The 25,767-nt window shown below is 43.1% G+C and overlaps 1 long non-coding RNA gene across 1 annotated transcript; it reads right to left on the bottom strand.

The window, feature by feature from the left end:
• Positions 1-9,575: 9,575 nt before the first annotated feature.
• LOC143661558 (uncharacterized) lies at positions 9,576-22,785 on the bottom strand. The gene is made up of 3 exons (XR_013164690.1): positions 22,677-22,785; positions 21,513-21,607; positions 9,576-9,712 (listed from the first exon to the last, which is right to left on the bottom strand). It is a non-coding gene; the product is annotated as an uncharacterized LOC143661558 (long non-coding RNA).
• Positions 22,786-25,767: the final 2,982 nt, after the last annotated feature.

A 25,767-nucleotide genomic window follows, 5' to 3' on the forward strand; every position in this document is an offset into this window, starting at 1 on the left:
GTAATAATTTCAGTAGAATATAGCTTGGTGCTGAACATTCTATATCCATTATCTGTAGATTCAAGTCATCATTATTTCAAGAAAGTTCTCTTGTATTTTTCTTTTAATTCATAGATATAAAAAAAATTCTGATAACATATATACAACCTAAAATTTCCCCTTTTAACCTCATTCAAATATGTATAATTGTGTTATCTTATATTTACTTTTGAAAGTAATTTAATTTCATTTATTTTATTCTTCTTCAGAAAGCCTATTCTCCTTCAGAAATGCCTAGGATTTATTTTATTGGTCATTCATAGCAATATGTTTTTTCTAGAATCATTAACAAATTTTGTTTTTTGTTATTTTTCATTTCATTTTTGTGCAATTTCCTAGTATCTATCTACCATGTGTCAGACTATATAGTCTGTCATTTTTATCCTATTTTCTGTTACTTCTAATGTAGATTTCATCTTTGTCATAGTTTAATCTTCCATTTTTATCATTAATCTACCATGTTGTTCTTTATTTCCTTCTAAATAAACTTTTAAAGTTTCCATCTTATAAACTTTTAAAATTTCTTATATTTTTATTTATGGTCATTTTTTTCTAGATAGTGTTGCCTAAAATATCTTTGGTAATATGGAAAATTTGTCTTAACACCTTCTTCCTAGGGTACTTCCTCTTGAGATGTTTATTTTTTATCAGGCCTTTGTGTATATTCCCTCCCTCTGCAGTTTTGATGTGTAAATCCTTTTATGGTTCTCCATATTATTCCTTATCATTGCACAGGGTCATTTATTGGCTGAATAGCAGTGTGAGTTGTGAAGAAGCAGGTGGGGGTACTGGAGGGACCGAGGGGATATGGCAGCTTTAACAAGTTTTGTCATCTCAAACACCTTTGCAGTTGTCTCCTCTTCCTTAGGGAACATCTACCCTCGGCTGTTGTTGTTTTTTTTTTTTTAACTTATTTTGAAATAATTTCAAATTTCCAGGAAAGTTGCAAAAATAATACAAAAATCATATAGAGAACTCCAATACATCCCCTAACCAGATACCCAGATTTTCCAACTTTCAATATTTTGCTACATTTGTTATATATTCTATCATCTCTCTCTCTCTCTCTCATCTGTTGCTCTGTCTGTCTATCTATCTATCATGTATATCTATTTTCTAAACATTTGAGACTGGTTGCATGGGTCATACTCCTTGAATATTTAATGCTTCCATGCATATTTTCTAAAAACAAGGATATTCCCTTCTCTATCCACATAAAGTCCAGTTCTCTCTCCTCTCAGCATTGAGTGTTTGGAAGTCAATATGGCTCAGACTTGTAGGCACCCTGTGGTGCAATCACTTGCCTCAACCTGCACTTCCTCCTTACCAGGTACCCTGCAATTTTTCTCCTGCATGTCTTTCTTTCTGGAGGTAAGGTCAAGGTAAGAGTGGTTCCGAAGCCCCACCTGCCCTACCACTCTGCAGTGCTGGTCCTTTTCTCCACAGGACATTCCCCAGTCTCCAGAGGCTAGCCCAGGCTACCACATCTTATAGATGGGGTCAAAGCTCCAGCTGTCAGCCTCTGAGCATGGACTTTTGAAGAAATCCTGGTCCTACCTGAGTCTGAGGGAGCACCTGCTCTCTCTCTTTCCTATTCCAGTTCCAAGCCCACAGTCATCTACAGGTTTGCTTTGTAGTCTCCAGTTTGGTGCTCTGATTCTTGTCTCATTGAAGATGGAGGCCTCCCTCTTCTCTATTTTTAATTTGTTTTATTCTAACCAGTGGGTTTTTATAAAAAGAGAGTGGGGAAAATATTTTAGCCAGAAGTTTATTGTTTTGAAATACTAATTGGCATTGTAATAAATATGTTTATAACTTGAGAAGATTTATCTTAATTATGTTTATATGTCAATATACTATAAATTATAAATAGGAACATGATCTAGTTTTTCATTTGTTTTTGTACTTACTTCCCCATCTTAGTTTAAAAATTGTCCTTGTTCATGTCATATACAGCACTCCTTAGTTTGTTTCTTTTCAAAATGAAGAGAAACAAAATAACATGTGCTTATTGCAAAATAACATGTGCTTATTGTAAAATAACATGTGTTTATTGTAAAACATTAAACACTAAAGATAAAAATCACAGTGAAAATCACCTGAAATCTTACCACTATTAAGTTTGTGTGATCATCTTTTGAGACATTTCCTCTCTATATACATAAATACATCTATAATTTGACAAAAATGTGATCATTTATATGGTTTTGTAAAGTATTTTAAAAATTACATAAGTATTGTATTAAATTATCATTGAAAGAAATTCAAAGGAAGCAGACAAGCCCTGTGCTCATTCTCCCTCCATCTTCTTCCCCACCCCTGGGAAAGCTTGGGGAAGCTTTCACAGACTTCCAGGTCTTTTTCTATCCATTTTATATCTATCTATCTATATAGATATAGATTTGGATGTATATGCATATATATGCACACTTCACCGAAGAAGACATATATAGAAGGCAAATAAATGCATAGAAAGATATTCAACATTAAGTAGATTATACTGAATATGATTAAAATCCTCATTCAGAATTTTGGTTTTTTGTTAATGTATTGAATGGTGTCTTATTTTTATTTAAAGTTTCTAATCAGGAAATTCAGAAGAATTATGTTGTGCTTTATATAAACATTGTACCTTGTATTCATCCACTTCACTCAACTTTTTAATTCATAGAAATTATATAACCTTTGGATTTTCTAAGTTCCCAATTATGTTTGCAACAATGATATTTTCTGCATATTCTGATCTAATATTTACCTTTCCAGCACCATAATTAAAAGTAACAGTGATGATGTAGAGAAGTGATTCCTAAACTTTTTTATGCGTCAGAGTTATCTGGAGGGCTTACTAGGGATATATTTGACAAAAGATGTGCAAGATTTGTACACTGACAACTATAAAACATTGTTGAGAGAAATTAAAGGAAACTTAATTTCAAATATAAGTAAATAGTAAGATATTTCAAATTCATGGATCAGAAGACTCAATATTGTGAAGATGTCAATTCTCCCCAAATTGATACATAGATTTATTGCAGTCCTAATAAAAATCTCAGCAAGCTCTTTGTAAAAATAGAAAAGCTGATTGTAAGATTTATCTGGAAATTCAAAGGACCTGAAGTAGCCAAAACGACTTTAAACAAGAAGCCTTGGATTTGGCAAGATTTCTTAAAAGGCACAAACTATAATAGAAAACATCCAATAAATTGCACTCCATTAAAATTAACACTTTTTTCCTTCAAAGGACACTTACTACAAACATAAAAAGGCAAGCCACAGATTGGGAGAAAATATTTGCAAAATATATATCTGACAAAATACTTGTATCTAGAATATATAAAGTACTCTTATAACTCAATAATCAGAAGCTAACCCAATAAAAAATGAACAAAAGATTTGAACAGACACTTCACCAAAGAAGACATATAGAAGGCAAATAAAGATGTTCAACATTATAAGGTATTAGGGAAATGCTAATTAAAACCACAATGAGATATAACTACATGCTCAAGAATGATTAAAATTTTAAAAGATTGATTATACAAAGTGTTGACAAAGATGTGGAGGAACTGAAATCTCATACACTGCTGGTGTGAATAGAACAGAGAATAACCATTTTGGAAAACAGTTCGGCAGTTCCTCAAAAAGATAAACATATACCTTCCATATGACCCAGTCATTCCACTTCCAGGTATTTACGCAAGGGAAATGTCCATACATTTGCATATGTCCATTCAAAGGTTTGTGCGTAAATGTAAACAGCTTTTAAAAATAATAATCCCAATGTGGAAACAATTCAAATATCCATAAACAGATGAATGGGTAAACAAATTGTGGCATATCCATGTAATGGAACACAGCTGAGCTATAACAAGGAATGAAATATTAAAACACACTACAACAGGGATGAATCTCTGATTTTTTATGCTGAGTGAAAGAAATAGGACAAAGAAGAGTACATATGGTATGATTCCATTTAGATAACATTATAAAAATTGCAAACTAATCTATAGTGACAAAAGATCAGTGGTTGCCTGGGTGAAGGGAGAAGGAAGACTTACCGAGGGGCATAACAACACTTTTGGGGGTGATGGACATGTTGATTATCTTGACTGTGGTGAAGTTTCATGGGTATTGACATATGTCAAAACTCATCAGATTATACACTTTAAATATGTGTAATTTTTTGCATGTCAATTAAGTTATTAAAAAAAAGAAAAGAAAATGAAAAAGAAAGGAATCCTCTGGAAGACTTGTTGAGAAGTTTGCTAAGCCTCACCTCTAGAGTTTCTAATTCAGTAGGTCTGGGCTGGGGCTGAGAATTTGCATTTCTAAGGTGCTCCCAGGAGACATTGATACTGGCATCCCACATTTGAGAACCAGTGATGTAGAGTGTTTCTAAAGCTGTCAGAAAGTCATATACTAGAAGTGGGTTGGCTTTTAACAATGGGGATTTATTAAGTTACAAGTTAACAATTCTAAGGCTGTGAAAATGAACAAATTTAGGCATCAACAAGAGGATACCTTCACTAAAGAAAGATCAGTGGCATTCAGGGTTCCTCTGTCTCATGGGAAGGCCCATGGAGCTGTCTGCTAGTCCTTCTCCCCTGGGTTGGTTCCAATGGCTCTCTCCAAAGTGTCTCTGGGCATTTCTTTCTCGCTTAGCTTCTTCTGGAGTGTTCTCTTTCCTAAACTCTCTCTCTCCATGAGTTCTCTTAAGACTCCAGTAAAGGAATAAGGCCCACCTTAAACTGGGTGGGTAACATCTCCATGGAAACAACTTAATCAAAAGATCCCACCCAAACAATAGGTCTGCCCCCAAGGACAAATTAAAAGAACCTAAGCTTATGTGGGTACATAATAGAGTCAAATCAGCACACAGAGAATGTGGCAAAGAACTTCGTGGTGGGCATTTGTCTTTTGTTTACCCAACATCCCAATACCCCTCTTACTGCTGGGGAATCTCTAGGTATTAGGGGGACAGTTCTGCCTCCCACCACTGAAGCAGGAGGGGCAGATTTTCCTTCTCCTGCCCCTGCTCTGGCAGCTAGAGTGTGAGCCCATGACCCAGGCCTGACAGTCAGAACCTGGGCTTGGACTTGCATTGTGAGTAGCTGTGTTGGAGTCAAAAGCCTGCGGTTCCAGCAGGCAGTGTCCTGGGAGCAGAGCCCAGCAGGGCAGCCAGCATGACCAGCAGCAGTGGGGCCAGATGTGTCCTGTTGGTGAGCCCTGGAGTCCTAGGCGCACCTGTTTGTGGCCTGCCACTGATTCTATGAGCCACTGATAGGATTCCATGTAATAGATTTCTTTTCTGCTTCAGTTAGTTTCTGCTGTTTGCAACTAAGAGCTTTGACTAGTACACACTCCCAGCGGGGTGTTGACAGGATATTTGCAACGCCATTGGGTGGGGCAGGCTATAGGACAGGGAGAGGTCCTAGCATGACACCAGAGCCTAAAAGCTGGATGCACTGTGCCCATGGCGTTAGCAGGAGAGCAGGACAGTCACAGCAGGCCCCCATAGGGGCAGCTGCTTAGCAAACCAAGGAGGTAAAGCCAGAGCATGGAGAGTATGTTAGCTGGGTTTGAGGCAGGGAGAAGGGAGCGAGGTGGGAGTAGTAATATCTGCTTTGTGTCCCAGAGGAAGCCAGAAATTTACAACAAATGGGAACAAGGGAATGTGGGGACTCCAGGTCCAGATCGGGGCTGGCATCTCTCTGAGGGATGGTGGGGTGGGGTATGTATCCAAGAGAACCAGGTCTTGCTCCAAGCTGAATTAGGCTGGAAACAGAGTTCAGAGCATTGGTAAGAATACAACAAGAGAAATCAGGCTTCCCAAAGATTCCAGAAGGATTCAGAAAGATGGGTATGCCCAGGTGCCAGAGAACTAGGAAGCTGCCATGCAGGAAATATCCTGGTACTGAGGGACAGAGACCTCCGGCTATTATGGACAAGGACAGTAGAAGACTATCCACAGACCACCTTGTAAGGGGATGAAACTTCCTCATAGCTGCAGTGGCCGATCATTTTAGGTGGCTGGGGTGAAGTTGGAACTGGCCAGACTTCCTGGCCAGACTTCCTGTTTTGTTCCTGTTTTTAATAACAATGCTTCTGATTTGCATTGAAGATGGAAGCAGTTCTGCTTTAAATAGCTCTGTATTTTGTTATTACCATACATTTCTACTCTTCTTTTTTTTTAATGAGAAATGGCTATTGAATTTTACCAAATGCTGTTTTAGCATCTGTTGAAATAATCACATTTTTCATTATTTAATCCAGTGATGTGGGTGGCCCTTTATTATTATTATTATTTTTAATAATTGCCTTTGTGTCAAGCCCTTCAGTCATTCTTGGGAAAAGCCTCTTCGGTTATGATGTTTTAGTCCCATAATATAATAATGAAATCCATTTTATGTATATTTGAATGAAAGATTTGTGGGTGATTTGTATCAATAGATGAAGATTTCCTAGAGCAGTATTTCTCAACCTTTTTCTCATTATTAGCTTCTTAGAAAGTTGTTTTTTTTTTTTGCCTGGGCAGGCACCGGGAATTGAACCCGGGTTTCTGGCATGGCAGGTGAGAATTCTGCCACTGAGCCACCATTGCACCGCCCTCCTTAGGAAGCCTTTTTAGGTATTTTTTCCTAATTGCCCTCCATAAAATTGTAATATCACAGATAATACTGTATATCTGCTTATGTACTGTTTGTCTAGCTGTGCTTTATACGTAAAGAGAGTAAGATTTTTTATTCTCCCTGAAGAACCAATTTTGTATCCTGTGGGGGAGATATCACCCCACTGAGGATTTGTGACCAGGAATATACTTTGCTTATACAGTATGTTTATCAGATTTGAGGATCAATCCATATTTAACCCCATAGATACTTAATCCCAAGACATGTTAATGGAAGATCAAGTCTGTTCACCAACTCCGCTCTGACCGCCCTTCAAAATGAACTAACAAGTACATTTAACCTTTGCCCTCACCCATAAGATCAGTCTCAGAGCCTTTCCCTTCCAGTGTAGTCTATTCCTAGAGACGCTTCACAAGCAAGACTTTATAAACTGTAGTCCACAACCCCTTCTTCGCAGCATCAGTCGCAGAGAGGCCCTCCAGCCTCGGGTTCAGGATATTTGCAACACCATTGGATAGGGCAGGCTATAGGACAGGGAGAGGTCCTAGCATGACACCAGCACCTAAAGCTGGACGCACTGTGCCCATGGTGTTAGCAGGAGAGCAGGACAGTCACAGCAGGCCCCCATAGGGGCAGCTGCTTAGCAAACCAAGGTGGTAAAGTCAGAGAATGGAGAGTATGTTAGCCAGGTTTGAGGCTAGGGAGAAGAAGTGAGGGAGGACAGAGATTGGGACCACAAGGTGAGTATCAGATTATACGAGGGTCAAAGCCCAAGGCTCTACTCTTGAGTGTTTAGCTTGCCTGCTGCACATACCTCTTTTGGAGTTTCAGTCTTATCTTAAAGAGACAGAATTCCTTGGCTGCCATTTTTCAAGGGAGGGAGGTTGTTCACTGAAGTTTATCATTCACCCATTTGTGGTGGACACACCCTCCGGCATCTCCAAATGGGTCAAACCCTTATATAACCCCCTGCCACTGAGTGCAGGTGGAACCTGTGGCTTGCTTCTAACCAATGTACTATGATTGAAGTGCTGGCGTGTCATCCCTTGATTAGGTTTCGTTTTATAATGTCTTAGCAGACTGGAGAGAGAGAGATTTTCCTGCTTTGCTTGGAAGAAGCAAACTGCCGTGTTGGGAAATGCACATGGCGAGGAACTGCGAGTAGCTTCTTGGACCTGGGGGGAGCCAAAGCCATAGCCAGTAAGGAGCCAGGCCCTCAGTCATAATGCCTCAAGGCAATGGATTCTGTCAACACCTGGATGGGCGTGGGAGCAGATTCTTCCCTAGACACAGGTCCAGATGGGCACACAATCCAGCGAACTACTCGATGCAGCCTTGGAAGACCCCGAACAGAACCCAATGAAGCCACACCCAGACACCTGACCCAGAAACTATCAGATAATAAATGTGTTGTTTTAAGCCGCTAAGTTTGTGGCAATTATGTTGCACAGAAATTGAAAACTAATGTACATACCTACATTTGGACTTTGTAGTGGATAACTTTTTGAATGTCTTCCCCCCGCCATTCCAAATTAAGAGTTTAATATTTATTGGGTTAAGTTTGGACTTTTATACTGTAAAATATTATTCTTTTTATTCAGATCTTCAAATTTTTTAGCATAAACTTTCATGTTGTATTTTCTTATTTTTGAACTCCTATATTTGTTGGTATCTCCTTTCTCAATTCAAATTTTGTTGAATTATGGCTTTACTTTTTAAATACCCTGCTTTGGTTTTATTTATTTAGCCCACTGAAGTAATTTTTCATTTTCAAGAGTATCTCCTGCTTTTATTGTCAAGATTTTCTTCTTCTTCTTTACTTTGGAATTTCTTTTCATTCTTTTCCTAGTATCTTAAGTTGGATTCTTTCTAAAATGTCTCTTTTTATCATCCACCAAAATAGAAAAAAATTGAAATTGCAGAATTCTCTATCGTCCTGCTTTAAATACATTCCAAGGAGATTCCGATGGCATGTATTAACATTGTTTCCTGAATAAACTCCTTTTGTGTTCTTGACTTCCTCTCCAATTCAATTGTTGATTCAATAAGTGTTTTTAAAAGTTCCAAGTAGATGGCTTATTTTTATTCGTTCTGGTGGTTACTTTAGATTTCATTCTATTTTGGCCAGAGAACACAGCACATATCATTTCTCTCTCTTTTTTTTTTTTTTTAACTAGTTGAGGTTATGTGTGTAGCCTGGCATGTGGTACATGAGGCCACACGGGCAATTTCCATGGACAATTGAAAACTATACATAGTATAGGTTCATGGTTTTAAATTCCTACTGGATATGTGTTAATTCTATCTTGAATATACTTTTTTTTTAATTCTATGCTATATGGTGGGGTCACATTTTCATTCTTTTTCCATGTGACTATCCCATTATTGCAGCACCATTTGTTGAATTTTTTTTGCAGGGGGTTGGAGGGTGGTATTGCATGGGCTGGGAATAGAACCCAGGTCTCCCACCTGGCAGGCAAGAATTCTACCACTGAACTAACTACCCTTGCACCCCTGTCTCGAATATACTTTTGTACAGGACTTGGGTGGGCTTGGGGATGGGAGTAAGCGTTGAGCAGTATCCATGAGTGTAGTTAGTAGGGGTCCCTGATCCAGGTTGGGCAGAAAGGAGCATCACTCACCCAACCTACGAATGTGTTGCTGAAATGGAGAGAGAGAGTGGACAGGAGAACAGCTGGTGTGACAAGCCAGAGCCATGCAGAAGTAACTTTGTACCTCACCCGGTGAGGCAGGGGCCCTACAATAAAGCAACGGAGAAAGATCAAAGAGAGGGGTGTGGATCTTGCTGAAAAATCCCTGCATCGAGTAGGATTCAGTTTGACTATGGGTAGCAAAAAATCCTAAACAACATATAAAGATTATAATACATAAAGATTTATTCTCTCATACGAAAGACCCCTGGAGAAAGGGAAGCCCAGGGCTGGGATAGTGACTTCATAGCCATCAGGCACCCAGGTTCTTTCAGTTTTTCTTCTCTGCCAGTGTCAGATGATAGTTTGAGCTCAGTCACCACATCCACATTCCTGGAACAGGAAGGAAAAAGTGTGAAAAGGACAGAAAAGCTCACCCTGCAGCTAAGTCAAGTCTCTGGAAAGAGTCTTGTAAGTTCCATACTTCCATTTCCATCTTTATAGCCATAGCTGTGTCATCTGACCATAGCTAGCTGCAAGGAAGGCTGGGAAAGGTCATCTTTTAGCTGAGTACATTGCTCCCCAGACCCAAATCAAGGATCCGTTACTAAGGAAGAAGGAGAGACTAGAGAGTGGGTGGACAATTAACAGTCTCTGTCACATTCCCTGAAGCAGAAACTATGTCTGGTCCAACAGGACATACCCAATTCCAGACACTAGGGGCCTTCCGCAAATATTTGTTGAATTAGCCTGGGGTAGCTTAGAAATTTAAGTCTGAATCATTTGAAGCAGAGCAGGCACAGCTCTTAATGAGAGCCATGCAAGCCTGAATAAACAAATAACAGCTGCTGTTAACGGAGCTCGGACTCTGTACCAGGTGGTAAGGAGGGATGATCAGGGCAACTTTTCCAGCAATCCTACTAGGTAGGTGCTACTGTTATTCTCATCTCATACTCTGTATCTGGAAGTCTTGGAGTGTTTGAGTCAACTTTCCTAGAGTCCCATAGTGAACAAGCATGGAGGAAGACTCTAGAGTTTTCTGCTTCCATATCCTTAATGTCTCTACTATTCTGCCTTTCCCTATTTTTTTTTTGTTTGTTTATTGATCTGTGTGGGGCAGATGCTGCTACTTGACCATCTAATACATAGTCCCTTCATTTTCCTTACTAAGAGAACCTGATTTTGTTCACTGGCAACCCGTAGTGGCATGTAAGCTAGTTGCGATTCAATGAGATCTAAAAGATAGGATATAGGTGGGACTTCCAGAAAAGCTGATGTTTTTTTTAATTAAGAGAGACTAACTCAACTTTTCCCTTAACTTTTCAGTTAGGACTAAATATAGAAAAGGACGTTTTTATTGTTTGTTTTAATTGTCCATTACTGCTGAAAAGCTCTGGTTTACCACACATACTTACACAATAAGAATAAACAAAAGACCAAATGGAAAAGATGCAAGAAAATATAAAAATTAAAATAAAATATGAAGCCAGGAAACAACTATGCAATTGTAAATGAATATAGTAAAAATTCATCTATTAAAGACAAACAATCTCAGTTAAGATTGAGGAACAAACTCCATTATTATATTAATGATAAGGAATGCACACAAATATTTTGGTTCAAATATTTTTAAAAAGGACAAAACCCAGAAAGTTAGACAAATATCTCAACCAAAATCAAACAGAAGAAAAAACAACAAAAAATCAAACAGAAGGAAGCAAACTCAACTAGAATTATTAGTTACCCCTAAGTGTTTCCTCGTTTCGATCCAATTCTCCCATAAGGAGGGGTCACTGCCTCAAAATGACACTGCTCTGATGTGCATTGTGACAGGGTTTATAGGGGTCCTAGGAGCCTCCCATCCGTAATGGGTACAAATCTCACTCCATAAATTCAAGTGAGGAAGAAATAAAAGCTTCTCTGTTTTCCTTCATGAAACTTAACTTCTATTTCAATTTCCATTCCATTGAGTTATCCTGAATTTCATCCAGGCCATTTGAGGTCCCTCCTCCTTTTCCTTAGTTTGTCTACATTTTGGAGGACTTAGCTGGTCCAGCGACCGCTTTTCAAGATGCTTCTCGGTTGCAAGTGAGACATCCTTAGTTCTGTGTGCAGGGCCCCTAAGAACTGGGCATCGCTTCGAGTGCCTGTGAACCAATCTGCAAGAGCATACAAGGCCCCATCTGTCTCAACATACTGCACAGCCACCCCTCTCCTTTCTCTGAGGTCCTGTCATCTACCTTGAGTGGGGTTCCACTTGGAAAGAGAGGCTCAGGACATCTGGCTCTCAGATCCTACACCTTCATTTGGGATTTTGTTCTCTCTGTGGGCCTCTTGTCCATGATCCACTATCATCTCAAGCCAGAGGAGGAAAATAAGTAGCATGCCAGTCTCATCCATTTTATTTTGATCAGGCAGTATTGCAAGATTGTTTTGAAATGATCACAAACATTTTTTTTAAATGAGCACTCTATCTTCCAGATCTAACTACAAATTTGTAGGAAATGGAGAAGGCAGAGGAACATATTCAATGATACCAATGGAAGCAAATGAGCAAAATCCAGACTGTGGAAAATTCTTCAGGACAAAGGACTGGCTTCTTTAATATAATGCATTGCAGGGGGAAAAAATGGAAAGCAAATCTATAGATTAAAGGAGACTAAAAAAACACATAAATCATTCATAATGTGTGGACCTTTTTTGAGTCCTGTTTCAAATAAAGTGTAAAAAATAGATAATATAAAATAAACATTTCTGACTTAAACTAGAAAAATTTAAATTTGAACACTGACAGTCTATTTGATATGAAGAAATCATTGGGAGGTCTTTTTTAGGTGTGATAATAATGTGCTATGGTTAGAAACAAGGAATTCTTACCTTTATGAAGAAAATGATCTGAGTCTGGGTCTGTTTCAAGATAATTTAGGATAAGGGCAAGTGGTTGGAGTAATAGATGAAATAAGATGAGGTGATAATTGTCAAAGCTTGGTGATTGGCACAAGGTATTCATTATACTATTTTGTCTATTTTTAGTATGTTTGAAGTTTTTCATAGTAAAGTGTTTTTAAAGGCAAGCTTCCAAGTAACAATTGTACTTTTGGATTATCTTGAAAATCGAAAGATCTGGTAACACTAGGCCAGATCTCCACATGGCAAGAACCAGCAATGTTCTTGAGAAGTGTTGCTCCCTTGCAACAAGGAAGGCATGGGCCAGCAAATCACAATTCTCTACTCCCCATTGCATTTCACGTGGCCCCCTTCAGTGTTTCTGCTGCCCACTGGGGCCTATAAGGATTTACATTGACAATCCCTGATCTTCCCTTCCTTTCCTTCCAACACTCACCATCACCTAGTCCAGCAACCATTTTTCAAGAGGGGGTGCCTGCTGTTTTTATTTTTCTCATAATGTTTTTCTCCCAAATCTTTTTTCTGTGCCATGAATCCTTTCTTGTCCCCTAAGAATCCAGGGCTCTGAAACTCAAAAGCCAGGAAGAGACACTCTTCCCCAGCCTCACACTTTGAATGGGGAAATGATCAGATGGGGTATGAGAAACAAATACTGAGGAAAAATTTAGTTAAGATGTTGTATTGTACTTAACAGATTGAAAAATATTGAAAAATCTGATGATATTGAGTGCTGCCCAAGATAAAGGGAAACAGAAATCTCGTGGAAGTATTGGCTATAATACTAATTATAGTATTCCAAACTTCCAAGCAGTTTGGAAGTGTTTCACAAAGCCACATATAGACAGATCCTGCAGGTCAACATTCATTCCCCAACACTAAGTCCAGAGAAACTCGTGCCCAGGCTTACAAAGAGATGTGTAAATATGTTCATTGGAGAATTGCTTATAATATCAAAGTTTTGGAAATGACCTATAAGTTTATTAGTAGGTGTGCTGGTTTGAAAGTGTTATGTACCCCAGAAAAGCCATGTCCATGAATTATGATTCCATATTGTAGGGTGGAAACCTTTGATTAGATTGTTTCCATGGAGACTGACCTACTCAATTGTGCATGTGGCCTTATGATTAGCTGGAGATGTGACTCCGCCCATTCAAGGTGGGTCTTGATTACTTTACTGGAGTTCTTTCAAAGCGGGAACATTTTGGGGAAAGCTCAGAGCTGACAGAATGTAGACATTTGGAAATATTTGGAGTATCAACAGAGAGAGCAGCTCCCTAGACAGGGATATTTGGAGATTCAAAGTCCAGGGACATCATCATGTGCTTTCCCATGAGACACTAAGCAAACCAGAACCCGGAGTTGTGCTGCCGAGGAGCTAAGTGAAAGGCCCACGGATGCTCAGAGTGGAAACCACTGGCATAAAGAAGCTGGCAGCCGTCTGAAACCAAAAGCCAAAGGATCAGCAGATGCCAGCCATGTGCCTTTCCAGCTGACAGAGGTGTTCTGGGACCATTGACCTTTCTTGAGTCAAGGTATCTTTCCTTGGATGCCTTAGTTTAGACAATTTATTATAAATTCCCTTTTTAAAAGCCATACCATCTCTGGTATATTGGATTCTGACAGCATTTAGCAAACTAATACAATAGGGAAGTAAATAAACAGCATGTTTTCTATGCAAATGTATACTATTCAGCCGTTAAAAGGGATTCTTTGGTCCCCTCTATCCATATTGACTTGGAGGCATATGATAAACAAAATCTTGAGTGCGAACAGTGAGAAGTACAAAGAAAAGTATACCAAAAGATCACTTGTACATATTTTAACATATGGACAAAATAATACCAATGTTGGGCATGGAAACAAATACAAATACAGATTGGGAGGACACAAAAAAATTACAGGAGTGGGTTATATGTTAAGAGAAGAAAAATGGGGTGGGACGGAGTGAAGGGGCCATAAAGATAAAGTAAGGAAAATAAAAGTGGGTCTTGCATACGCCAGTAAAGACGGTGTGCCTTGAACCATATGAGGTCTCACCAGCCAGAAAATGAAACCAAAAGAAAACATCAGTTAATATTTTAAACATTAACCTGAGGCATGTGGAAAGAAAACTGTAGTGAGTTGCTGTGAATAACCAGACGTCAAATATGTGCCCAGATGTTCAAGGTGACAGAGGGGATGATTGCTTGGGGTCTGGGCAGAGGGCAGCCTCAGCAGCTCTGGGGAAGGCAGGTGCCCTGGAACCTTCGGTCTCCCGAGATTCTCTCCAAGTCTGATCTCATTCTGGGGTCATCCTGGGGTCATAGCACACAGTGGCTTTGAGGCGCTTCAATCACTGACATTCAGCTTCTTTCTGTCGCTGCTGGTTGATCTCAGGGAACCTGCTGGGTTGGGAGCTTTTCCCACAGAGATTGTCATCACATGTGGTTTCAGCCTGTTTTTAGCACCAAGCTTCTCCAGCAGCATCAGCATGTCCTGGGGACAAACAGTCCCTCGGCGCCCTTTTTTGCCTGCCGTCAGTACCAGAAGCCATTTCTCAGGCAGCGCGTTCCACTGATAGAGACTACAAATGCACAACTTCTCCTTCTTGGGATGGGAAGGGGCAGAGGAGAGCAGTTGAGGCCAACAGTTTTATGACTCTTGAAACCCACTCTTGGGGAAAGGAAGGGAGAAAGAAAGGAAAATGATGGATTATTTGCTGTCTCCTGAATCAAACCTCCCTGCTTTCTATCCTCCCTCCCCTCCTCTCACAAACATATATCCTCTTCAGTGCCAGGGATGCACCAGGCACTGTGCAGGGCACAGTACAATTGGGACCTGCCATTGTTGTCTCCCCTCAAGGAGATTAAAGTCTCGGGAGGAACAAGTTGTGACTGTGGTCCAGGCTGTAGAGAGATATGTGAGGGTGCCATGAGACCACAGGGAAGGGCAGCTATATTGCAGGGAAGGTTTCTCGGAAGGGATGCTCCTCAAGCTGAGTCTAGATGGGCAAATGGAATTTACAAGCAGGGGGATAACTGGCTACAGGTCTTCCCATTGGAGGGAAGAGTATATGCAGTGGATGGGAAGACATGAAGAGCATGCAGCCACTGGGAAGCTTTCAGTAATTGATCATGTCTGGACTGAGGCTCAGCAAAGGCCTTGGGTGCTGGCACTTAACTCATGTCCCATCTCCTCTCTGAAGCTTGCAGAAGCTGCCCCTGCCCACTCATGTCCTCCTCCTCTGAAATCTTGGCCACTCATTTAGCATTGCATGTTTTCCTTCTATTACCTTTTTTTAGAGTGAAGGCTTCATCTCCCAGTCCAGATTTGAAGAGCAGCCCATGAACCCAGTGCTTCTTCCATCCAATGCCTTGCATATAGCCTTCCACTAAGGGGTGACTCACCCAATGCTGAGTGGGTATGTGGTTCAGCAAGAAGACTGTCTGAGACAGTGAACAGCAGCACTGAATCCTACCTCAGGCCATTAGGTTTTCCGTCTGACAGGTTCTGCACCGAAGTGCCCGAGCCTGGCTCACACCTGGGCCAATCCCCAGTGAACATTCTTCTGGAAGGGAGACCTGGAAGCCTGTGGTAGCCAGCCAATGTAGGGTGCCCAGTGACCCCCACTTCCTGCTTTGCTTGCTTTTATGTAGTCTCCTCCCATCTTGTGCCAGAGTTGGTGTATATGACCAATAGAATAATGGCAGAAGGGATGGTATGTGACTTTGAGACTAATTCAGTAAGACATTATAACTTCTGTCTTAGCTTCAGTGTTAGACTGCTCGCTCTGGAAGAAGTCGGCTGCTGTGCTGGAAGAACACTCACATAGCCCTAAGAAAGGCAGAGCTGGTGAGGAAGGCAGACCTCTGCCAACAGCCATGTACGGCAGTCATCTTGGATGCGGACCCTCCAGCCCAGTCAAGCCTCCAGATGGCAGCAGCTGCGTTCGCCATCTTGGCTGCAGAGTTGTGGGGGTCTCAGGGCCAGGAACCACCTGGCTTAGTCGCTTCCAAATTCCTACTCTCAAATACTGTCTGAGATAACAAATATGTATTGTTTTAAGTCACTGAAATTGGGAGTAATTTGTTACACAGTGGTAGATAACTAATACAAAGTTCATGGCAGCTGCGTGTTTAGGGGGAGCTTTCTGACTAAGGTTTTGCCTCTTCTGCCAGGCAGGTACTATTTGGGCTTCCAAAAAGGTCACAGCCACTAACTCTCTGTTCTTTCCCTCACTCCTACTCCTTCCCCCTGATATTTCCCTCAAAGAAATCCTCAGGGGCTGTCAAGTGGGAAGTTCTGGAGTCTTTTGCACTGAGTTTTCTTTCTGGTCAAGTGAACTCTCCCTGAGAACAACCACCCCTATAGGGAAGATTCCCAGGGGTCCCCCCACCTCCCCATCTCTTTGCTGCAGTTGGCCAGATACCCAGAGAAACATAATTGCTGGACCTTAGGGCACAGCCAGAAGCAGCCTTTGACTTACAGAAAGCTGCATTTCCTAGTCAATAATAGTTTCCTCTTTGGTTTTGGTTTATTTTAAATGTGCGAGGCACTGCTCTAAGTACTTAGCAGTTGGTTACTCACTTAATCCTCATAACAACCCTATGAGGAAGCTGCTATTGTTATCTCATTTCACAAAAAAGGATCACGAGGCACAGAGAGGTTAAGCGATTTGCCCAAGGTCACACAGCAGGTAAGTGGCAGAGCCAGGATTCACATTCAGCCTGGCTCCTCTTCTGCCTCCGGGAAGAGAATTGATTTGGTGTCCATTCATTCTTTGCGGCTGGGGTACTGTTTCTTGGTCAGGACTTTTGAGCTGTACAGGGTTATGTGTTTTGGTTCTGACTATGGGGGAACTACAATTGCCTCTTGAGGGAGTCAGACCACATCCTTACTCAGGGAAATCACAGTGGTTCATCTTCGATGTTCACTCAGCACACAGCCCTGAGAGTCTGCCCGACATTCGCCAGGAGCAGGAGAGTCTCCTCTGCTCATGCTCCTTCCTGCCACCTCACCTTAGCTCAGCCAGTTCCCTGGCCATGAGGCCCCCAAGCTTCCCCATCCTAGACCAGGGGTTCTCAACTAAGGGCAACATCTGGCAATATCTAGAGACATTTTTGATTGTCACTTGAAGGCCGCTACTTGCATCTAGTGAGTAGAAGCCAATGCACAGGACAGTCTATAATGCACTGTCCTTCTGAGGGGCACAGGATAGGCCCTCAGAACAAAGTATTATCCAGCCCAAATGTCCATAGTACCCGGGTTGGGAAACCCTGACCTGGACCCACCTCACCCATCCTATAGGGGGAGAATTCCCTGCCCCATCCCCCACCTCCTGTGGCCATCTGATTCCTGTTTTAGTGACAGGCCAGTGTCCTGGTGGGACCACATTCATTCTTACTTCAGCATCTCCTAGAGGCCACAACAGAACGTGAAGGACTCAGTTTGCATCCCAGCTACAGTTCTTGCACATGAAATAAGGATTTCAAGGTATTGGTATTATTTAGTGTCCAGATCTGGGCTAAGCACTTCACATATTTTACCTCATGCAATTCTCCCAAGCCAGCCTTCAATGCCCCTAGTTCATGGATTGGGAAACTGAGGCTTATAGAAGTCAGATAACTTGCCCAAGGTCCCACAGCCAGTAAGTGACAGGGGAGGTTTCTAACCTACCTGGGCAGTCTGACTTGAGGCGAAGAAGGATGGCAAATCCCAGGGAGAGCCTGCCTGCCCTGGGCCTGCCTGAGGTCAGTGGCCTTGCCCTCCTCTGGGGACAGAGACTTTAGCACCCTTCACTCCATAGCACAGCTTCAGTCAGGACTCTCAGAGCCAAGCAAAAAGCAGCTTGACCTGCCCCAGTTCTTAAAGATGGAAGGGAAATTGTACAGAAAGAAGAGGAAGGTTAGTTAAGGCAGAAAGAAAAGGGCCAGGGCAGAGATGAGTGGGGAACACAAGGCTGGAAGCTTTTAAAATTTATTCTAGCAGGAGAAAGAATGGGAGGTTTGTTTCTAAGCCATAAATACCCTTCTTTGATCTCTGTGCATATCAGAGATGAATGAGTCACTCTTAGGCCCCAGACATTAATGACTGTCCTAATTATAACCTTAGGTGACCTCCCAGCAGTAGTGATTCTCACCACTCCCTGAAAAGGAGCTGAGTCAGGGTTGGAGCAGGTTTGGGAAGGAGGCCAGGACTGAGGTGGGGTGTGGACCTAAGCTCCATGGTGGTCACTCCTCATTTTGCAGAGACTAACTCGACCTCTGCTCTCATGACCAGAGAACAGTGAAAACCAGACTTCAGCTTCTGGGCACTGCCCTCCCTATCTTTGCCTTCAGACCCAGGAACGCTGGAAGATGCACTAGCTACAGGGCCCTGTCCATCCTGATCCCACATCGACACCCCACCCCCTACCCTACCCCGGGAAAGACCAGACCCTAAGGTGTTTGCAGGACTGCATGGCCATCTGAAAGCAAGCTGGCAGATGGTGCAAAAGTTACCGCCCGCCCCCTGCTGCAGGCCCCTTCTCATTCAGGCTCCGGAAGGAGCTTTGAAGTTGCCTTTGCGTGCATGTTTTCTCAGCCCTGATCCAACTGTACTGGAATTAGCCTGCAGCCCTGCCCCATCCCTAGAGATATGTTCCATTTCCCCAACTACAAAAATCTTAGAAAAATACTGCAAGCTCCACCCGCCATCCCTAAGCCATTGACTTCTTTCCTGAGCTGAAACACAGTAGAGAAAAGGTCTCAGAACCCCTGCCAGGAGATATTCTCCTCATGTTTATTGTTTCTCAAGAGACATTCCAACGACGGCTAGAACCAGATCTGAGAAGAGAGGCAGCAAGGGACCTTCCCAGATATATGCGTTTGGGGGAGGGGAGGCAGGTCAGAGGAGGGAGGGGTGGACGGGATTGTCACTGAAGGCCACCAAGCCACCAGGCAGGTCCGCGCGGTCCCGGCAGGTCTCTGGGTTCTGGCTCCTGGAGAAGAAAAGGCGGGTGGATCCAGCCTTCGCAGGATGCCCAAGCGAAAACCACTGTGCTTCGTGTAGCTAAATATCAGTTTCAGGGGTTTAGTTTCTCTGAGTTTCACAAAAGGGCCTTTAGGATAGCTTCGCTCAAGCCCAGCAGAAAACCAGTGTTAATAAGAAGAAATGGAGGCAGGGGGATCCCAAAGCAGCCGGCTAAGAGCCTGTACCGCTTGCCTTTCAGATTAAACACCCTGGGCAAGGGCCCCCTCTTGTGGCCTCGTGGGGGAATTACAACCAGGACAGTAACTCCCACCTCCCGACTCCATCTGTAGCTCTGATTAAGACGTCTAATATACGAGGCTCTAGATCTGCTTTGTCCAAAACGGTAGCCACATGCAGCCATGTACATCTAAATGTAAATTAATTGAACTTAAAATTTTTAGTGTGTCAGTCACACCAACTCCATTCAAGTGCTTTAATAGCCACATGTGGCTAGTGGCTATTGTACTGGATAAGGCAGATTTAGAACATTTCCATTGCTGCTGAGAGTACTGTGGAACAGCACTGTTTTGCAAAGTTCAGAGTTGCTATCTGATGGAGCATCCTGTCAAACTTTCAGAATAAATCTCATTGATTTAGAATTCCTCATTCAGAGTGGCCATTTGGCCCAAAGAGCTATTTCTACCAGTCTATTTCCTCCCACGGTTAGAGAGGGCCTCGCGAGTGCCGCTAGGGGGCAGTGTTGTGTTGTGGGAAGAATGCTGGACTGGGCGTCAGATGGTCCTGGGCTAGGCCCAAAATCTGCCACTTAGCCTCTGGGCCTCAGTTTCCCCATCTGTCAAATGATTCCTCTAGACTTTTCCAGACCTACCAGGCTGTGATCCACCAGCGATTGATTAGAGCTATTTTCAGATCTAGGAAGGAGGCATGGAACAAGCCCCTTGGCTGTGCCCACCCTGTGTCTGACTGTAGCTGCAGGGGCCCAAGCCCTGCACTTCACCTCCACCCTAGGCAATCCCATCTCCTACCCCCCAAACCACTCCAGACTCTGCACCCTCTTCCACACACCTCTCGGCCGAGTCTGTATTTGCTCAGTAAAATACCTGTGTTTAGTGATTGACTCCACACTAACTTTAAGATTCATTCAATAAATATTTGTCAAGCTCTTATTACATACCAGGCATTACCCAAAGACCTGGGAACCTGGCTGTAAATAAAAATACCTCCTTCATGCATATTTTAACTACAGAGACAAATATTAGATGCATAAATATATAATGGGAGATATAATAATAAGTGCAATGAAGGAAAACAAACCAGGGGAATGGTGAGGTTGTTTCAGATGGGGAAATTGACCAGGCACAACGTTTTTGAGCAGAGGCCTGAATGAGGTGAGGAAAGAAGGCAAGTGGATAGCTGAAGGAAAAATGATCTAGAAAGAAGGAATGCAAATGCAAAGACCTGGAGGCCATCTGTGTGACCCTTCTCTGGACTATGACATTAGGGAAAGCAGCATAAGAGATAAAACACGTCATATAATACTCCAGGGCCTAAGAATAGATGCAACATCTATCTCCTCTCTGACCAGCCCTGCCTTTGGCATGTACAGGTATCTTTATAGAAATCCACCTCCGAAGGCCCTGGTAGAGCATGTGGGGAGGCTTGAGGTCATTCCAGATTCAGGACCCTATGACTTCCATCCTTCTAAATAGAGAGGTGACTTCCCATGTGAGAAATCTGAACTTCCCAACACTGCTGGGCTCCCTTCTGTGGCCTGTGGTGGCCCCGCAACCCTGCCTTTGCTTGTATCAAACAGCCCAGATTTCCAGTGGAATGTCTCCGTCAACAGGTCAAAGTTGAAATAAAAAGAACCATTTTTCAGAGAGAAAACCCAAGCTTTAGAGGCTTGGGTATTAGCCAAGTCCAATTCCAGGCCAGCCTGCTCTGTCCCTTGCTCATTTTCCGGGTCAACAAACAGCAAAGCTTCTAGATGTGTTTACAAAATATCACCTAGAATATTATTGGGGGGAGGAAGACAGGGTGCCAAGCTTTTTCTTTATTTCTGAAGGTTTGTGTTCTTGATAGTTAGGGAGCCGGCTGTTTACAGCTAAAACTATTCCAAACGAGATGGCTATAAAAGGCCACTGGGGTTTGCTTTTCCAGCATATGAGTCAACAAGCAGGAATCAAGTACATTTCCTGAGTGGCCTCTGCATGGATGAGGTGACGGTTTCATCAGGCTACTTGACTCAGAAGGTCAGAAATGCCTACAGCAAGAAATTGAGGGCTTTATACCTTTTTCACTCAGCATCTGCACTCACAATGACCATTTTTCATACCTCTAGAGGCCAATCTGAGGCAGCCTGTTGTACAGGCTGGGGTTTTCCCCAGACAGCCCTTTGTAGCTTTCATAGCCAGCCTCAAATGACTTCCGCTGAAATAAAAAAGAAATACCCGAGTCAGAAACTAGAATACTGGTTACCAGGGGCGGGGGTGAGGGTAAGGAAGGGGGAGTCAATGCTTAATCGGAACAGAATTTCCATTTGGGGTCATGGGAAAGTTTTGGTGATGGATGGTGGTGATGGCAGCACAAAGTGATGGATATAATTAACGTTCACTTGAATGTGGCTAAAAATCAAAATTTTAGGTTATATATATGTTACCATAATAAAAATTTAAAAACCACAACACAGAGCTGTACAACACAAGCTATGAACCCTAGTGTAACCCTAGTGTAGATAGTGTAATTATAATATTGTCCCATCCACTGTACCCAAGGCACCACACTAATGTAAAATGTTAATAACAGCAAAAAGTGTGTGTATGAGGGTGGGCCACGGTGGCTCAGCAGGCAAGAATGCTTGCCTGCCATGCCAGAGGACCCGGGTTCGATTCCTGGTGCCTGCCCATGTAAAATTTTTAAAAAAAGTGTGTGTATGAGAGGAGTATATAGAAACTCTGTACTTTCTGCATGATTTTTGTATACATCTAAAATTTCTCTACTAAATATATATATATATATTTTATATATATATATATATATTTAGTAGGGTATTTTTATATATATATATAAAAGCATAACAAATACCCTAAACCCATTTGAATGTTAGAACACATCTTTACAATGGATCCAGGCTTTTTTTGTGGCTGCAGCAACCCATTTGTTTGTGCCTGTTCTTGGCAGGTGATGGTCTCAGAGGGTTCTAGCTAGGAGGAAGTGCTCTCACAGGTAGGTGTTAACTTGTTCCTGACAAAATTCTGCACACCTAAGCTAACTATAGCTCCAGGCTCTTGCGCTGGACCATTTAGAGCCAAGTGTCTCACGCTCAGGATCGTTTGCACGGGCAGATGCCAGCTCATTGCTGGGCACCCTGGGAGATACCTGTCTGGGCCTCCTCTACCAGCCTGTGCCTGCACCTGTGTTAGGAAAGAAGGCAGGTCTCTGCTACCCCAAAGCTAATCCTAGCTGGATGTGCCTGGATCAGAAGCCATAGTAAACTCACCTGAAGTAAAATCCTTGGCAGCCAGGGCAAGGAATCACTTTCCAGCCCTCTCCCTGCCACAACAAACAGGACTGGCGCTGCCTCCTCCCCAGTGGCAGTTATAACAGTGTTTATATTCCATTTCAGGAATCCGGCAGGCCCTGTGTGTGTGATGGAAAACTGGTAGTGCTGTCAATAGCCTATAGGAAGGATACACTTGGGAGCAGCTGGTGGGAGTGGAAATTGTTACAACATTTTAGGAGAACAGTTTGGAAATTTGTATCAAAACTCCTGATTTGCTCAGGACAGTCTTGGCTTACTGTTATTTATTGATCACTATTCATTTTTAAGATGACCTTTTTTTTTTCACTCTCAAAACTGAACTGCATTGGAGTAGGTGCTACAGTTAGGGGACAAAGGCAGTGGATTCTGATAGGTTTCTCCACTGGGAAAGAGGAGAGGAGAACAAAACTTGATTAAAGAAGTTTTATTATAAGGCTATGCGCAAGTAGGCTGACACTTAAGATGGCGACAGCCTGAGCAGAGGAAAGGGCACAGTTATACAGGATGGTTTAGGGGGGGACAGTAGGGAAAGGGAGGTGGATTTTCATTGTCTAGTTTGGGAGTGAGAAATTGGCAGGCTAAGCCAGGAATTACCTGAGCTGCCAGGGCTGTAACTGCCGGAGGGGGGATGTTGGATAATGAGAGCTATTGCAGGAATGCAGCTGCCAGAGGCTGGATGCAAGGACACTCAGGTGACTGCGGTGTGGGCTGGGGCAAGTTTGGTTTTGCAAGGGCCTTGCTGGAAGTTAGGGGTTGTGGAGTGGGAGTGGTTTGCCTAACAGATTCTTTTGCCCGATGTGTACAATGGCCAATTCCTGAGACACCGGGATTTCAAAGAGAGAAAGGGCGTGTAGATGGCCTGTGGATCTAAAATCTGTCTCCCTGAGTTTAGGGCATTCAGGATGTTTAAGGATTTTAGCAAGGAGAGATGAGATTATTACAATTTCAATTAGAAAACGTAAGTGAAAAGGAGAGGAGGCAGAGTTATCATTTGTAGGAGGAAAGGAGGGGATACAAGTTATCTTTTCAATAGCAGAGTCCAGCTGATACAATTTACAAATGTAAAGGGCTGGAACTAGTTAACGGCTGATTTCAAATTTTTCATTAGCATTAAGGTGTTTGCCCTACAAGTTACTTTAGGAAAATGACCTGAGAAAGGGTGTAACAGCTCTTAAAACCACAAAGGCACGGGATAAGGGCTTTTACAATCATTTCAGTTATCAGGGCAGCTGAATTATACTTTAGGGATTTCAGGTATTCCCCTCTGTCTACTCCAATATACCAGAAAGCAAAGAGGAATATCTATGTAATGATTCATTAATCAAAACCATCTCTTAAATCCTAATTTCTCAGCTACACCACTGCTGGCTTTGAAGATGCAAGGAGGGGCCTGGGGCCAAAGCCGCTCTGGGTCAGAAGGAGCTGCTGGCTGTGCCTACATGACCCCTCTTTGTTCCTGGGTGGATGGAAGTGGAGCCTTTAGACTCCAAAGGCCGCTTTACAGCCACCAGGACTTCTCGTGGAGGTGGTTTAAAGGCTGTGACATTTTTACATTGCTGTACTCTGGACCCTGGGGCTGAAATGAGTTTTCTCTTCCTGCTTTAGGAAAGTGCAGCCTGTTGATTTCTTGTTACTATTGGACTAGGTGAGCTATGGTTTGCAAATTTTATCGAGGGCAAGAATAACCTGAGAAGGGTGGAGCTGGTTACTAAGGCAGATTTCTGGACCCCACTCTGCAGAGGCTCAGACCGGGAATTCCTGAGGCGGGGTCAGGAATCTGCACTTTAACAAAGCAATTCTGATGCAGACTGCCTCTGGCCACATTTTTGGCAGACATTGGCCTCTGCTCCAAGCCAGAATCAGCCGTGCCTGACCCGAAATGCTGCCAACCTCTGAGCGTGTCTCTTGGTTGGCATTAGATGAGTTACATCCCCTGAGTTTTGGACACGGGGCTTGAACAGAAAGAAATGTCCATTGAGGCCTCAATGTCCTGGCAGGGAATGTGCCCCCGGGAAGAGAGGACAGGCAGGCTCCAGAGCACAATCTGAAACATCTCCCCTTTGTTCAAGTTGGGTTTAAGGGAGATTGCTGCTTCCCATACAGAAAGCTGGAAGGAGCTGATACTTCCTGCAGGCTCATCAATCGGCTCAGCAACAGTGCCTGATACCAGCAGTCCACAGGGCTGGGTCACACCAGGCGGCAGGAGCAGCAGCAGCCACTGTGGGACACAGAGTCTGGTCCGCAGGCCAGCCTGGAGCCAATCCAGCGGCAGCCCATGAGAACAGACCAGCTTGTGCTGCAGGCCTCACGCAGGCATCTGCACTCTCTCCAACTTGGCCAGGTCTCTTTGGCAGGATCTGTTCATTGTGGGCGCCTGTGTGGACTACCCTGTGGGGGAAAGATCTTGGCCGGTGGCCAGGCTTAGACCACCAGTCACTGCGGTTGCTGGAGGAAGCCTTCTGGGCCACTGGGGCCTGGGGCAGTGATCCCAAGGAAGAGGCCAAATTGTTCTCTTTCAGCCCTAATGAAATGAAAACAAACAATTTGCAGTAGAAAGGGCTGGGCGATACAGGGGGTGTCCAGGGAGGAAAAGTCTATTTGTCTGTGATTGATGGAGCTGGAGGAGAGTTGGGTATGTCTTTCAATTCGTAAGCGAGGCTCTGGGTGAAGAATGAAAGAGAGAGTCCCTGGCCTGGACCCTACTGAACTTTGTCTATATGAGTAAATAAATATTGGCTAAATCAATGGGGGCACAAAGGTGGGGAAATTAACTTGACCGTGGGAGCCAGGGAATGCTTGGCAGAGGAAGAAACACTTAGGCTGGGTCTTGGGAATCCAAGGGTCAGGAGGGGGCATCTCAGGCAAGGGGAGCAGCAAGTGCCAAGGCCTGGAGGTGAGCCGGTGGCTTCCAACATCCTTCTGAGGCTCTGTGGAATGATGCGGGTAGAGACCTTGGCCCAGAGCGAGGCACCGCGTGAGCTGCGGCAGTGCTTCCTCTTTGCAGAACTGCGGGAGTTCTAGGAGCGGGGCAGATGGCTGAGGGGCATGA

Source organism: Tamandua tetradactyla, chromosome 17 (assembly GCF_023851605.1).
Source record: "Tamandua tetradactyla isolate mTamTet1 chromosome 17, mTamTet1.pri, whole genome shotgun sequence".
NCBI classification, from domain to species: domain Eukaryota; kingdom Metazoa; phylum Chordata; class Mammalia; order Pilosa; family Myrmecophagidae; genus Tamandua; species Tamandua tetradactyla.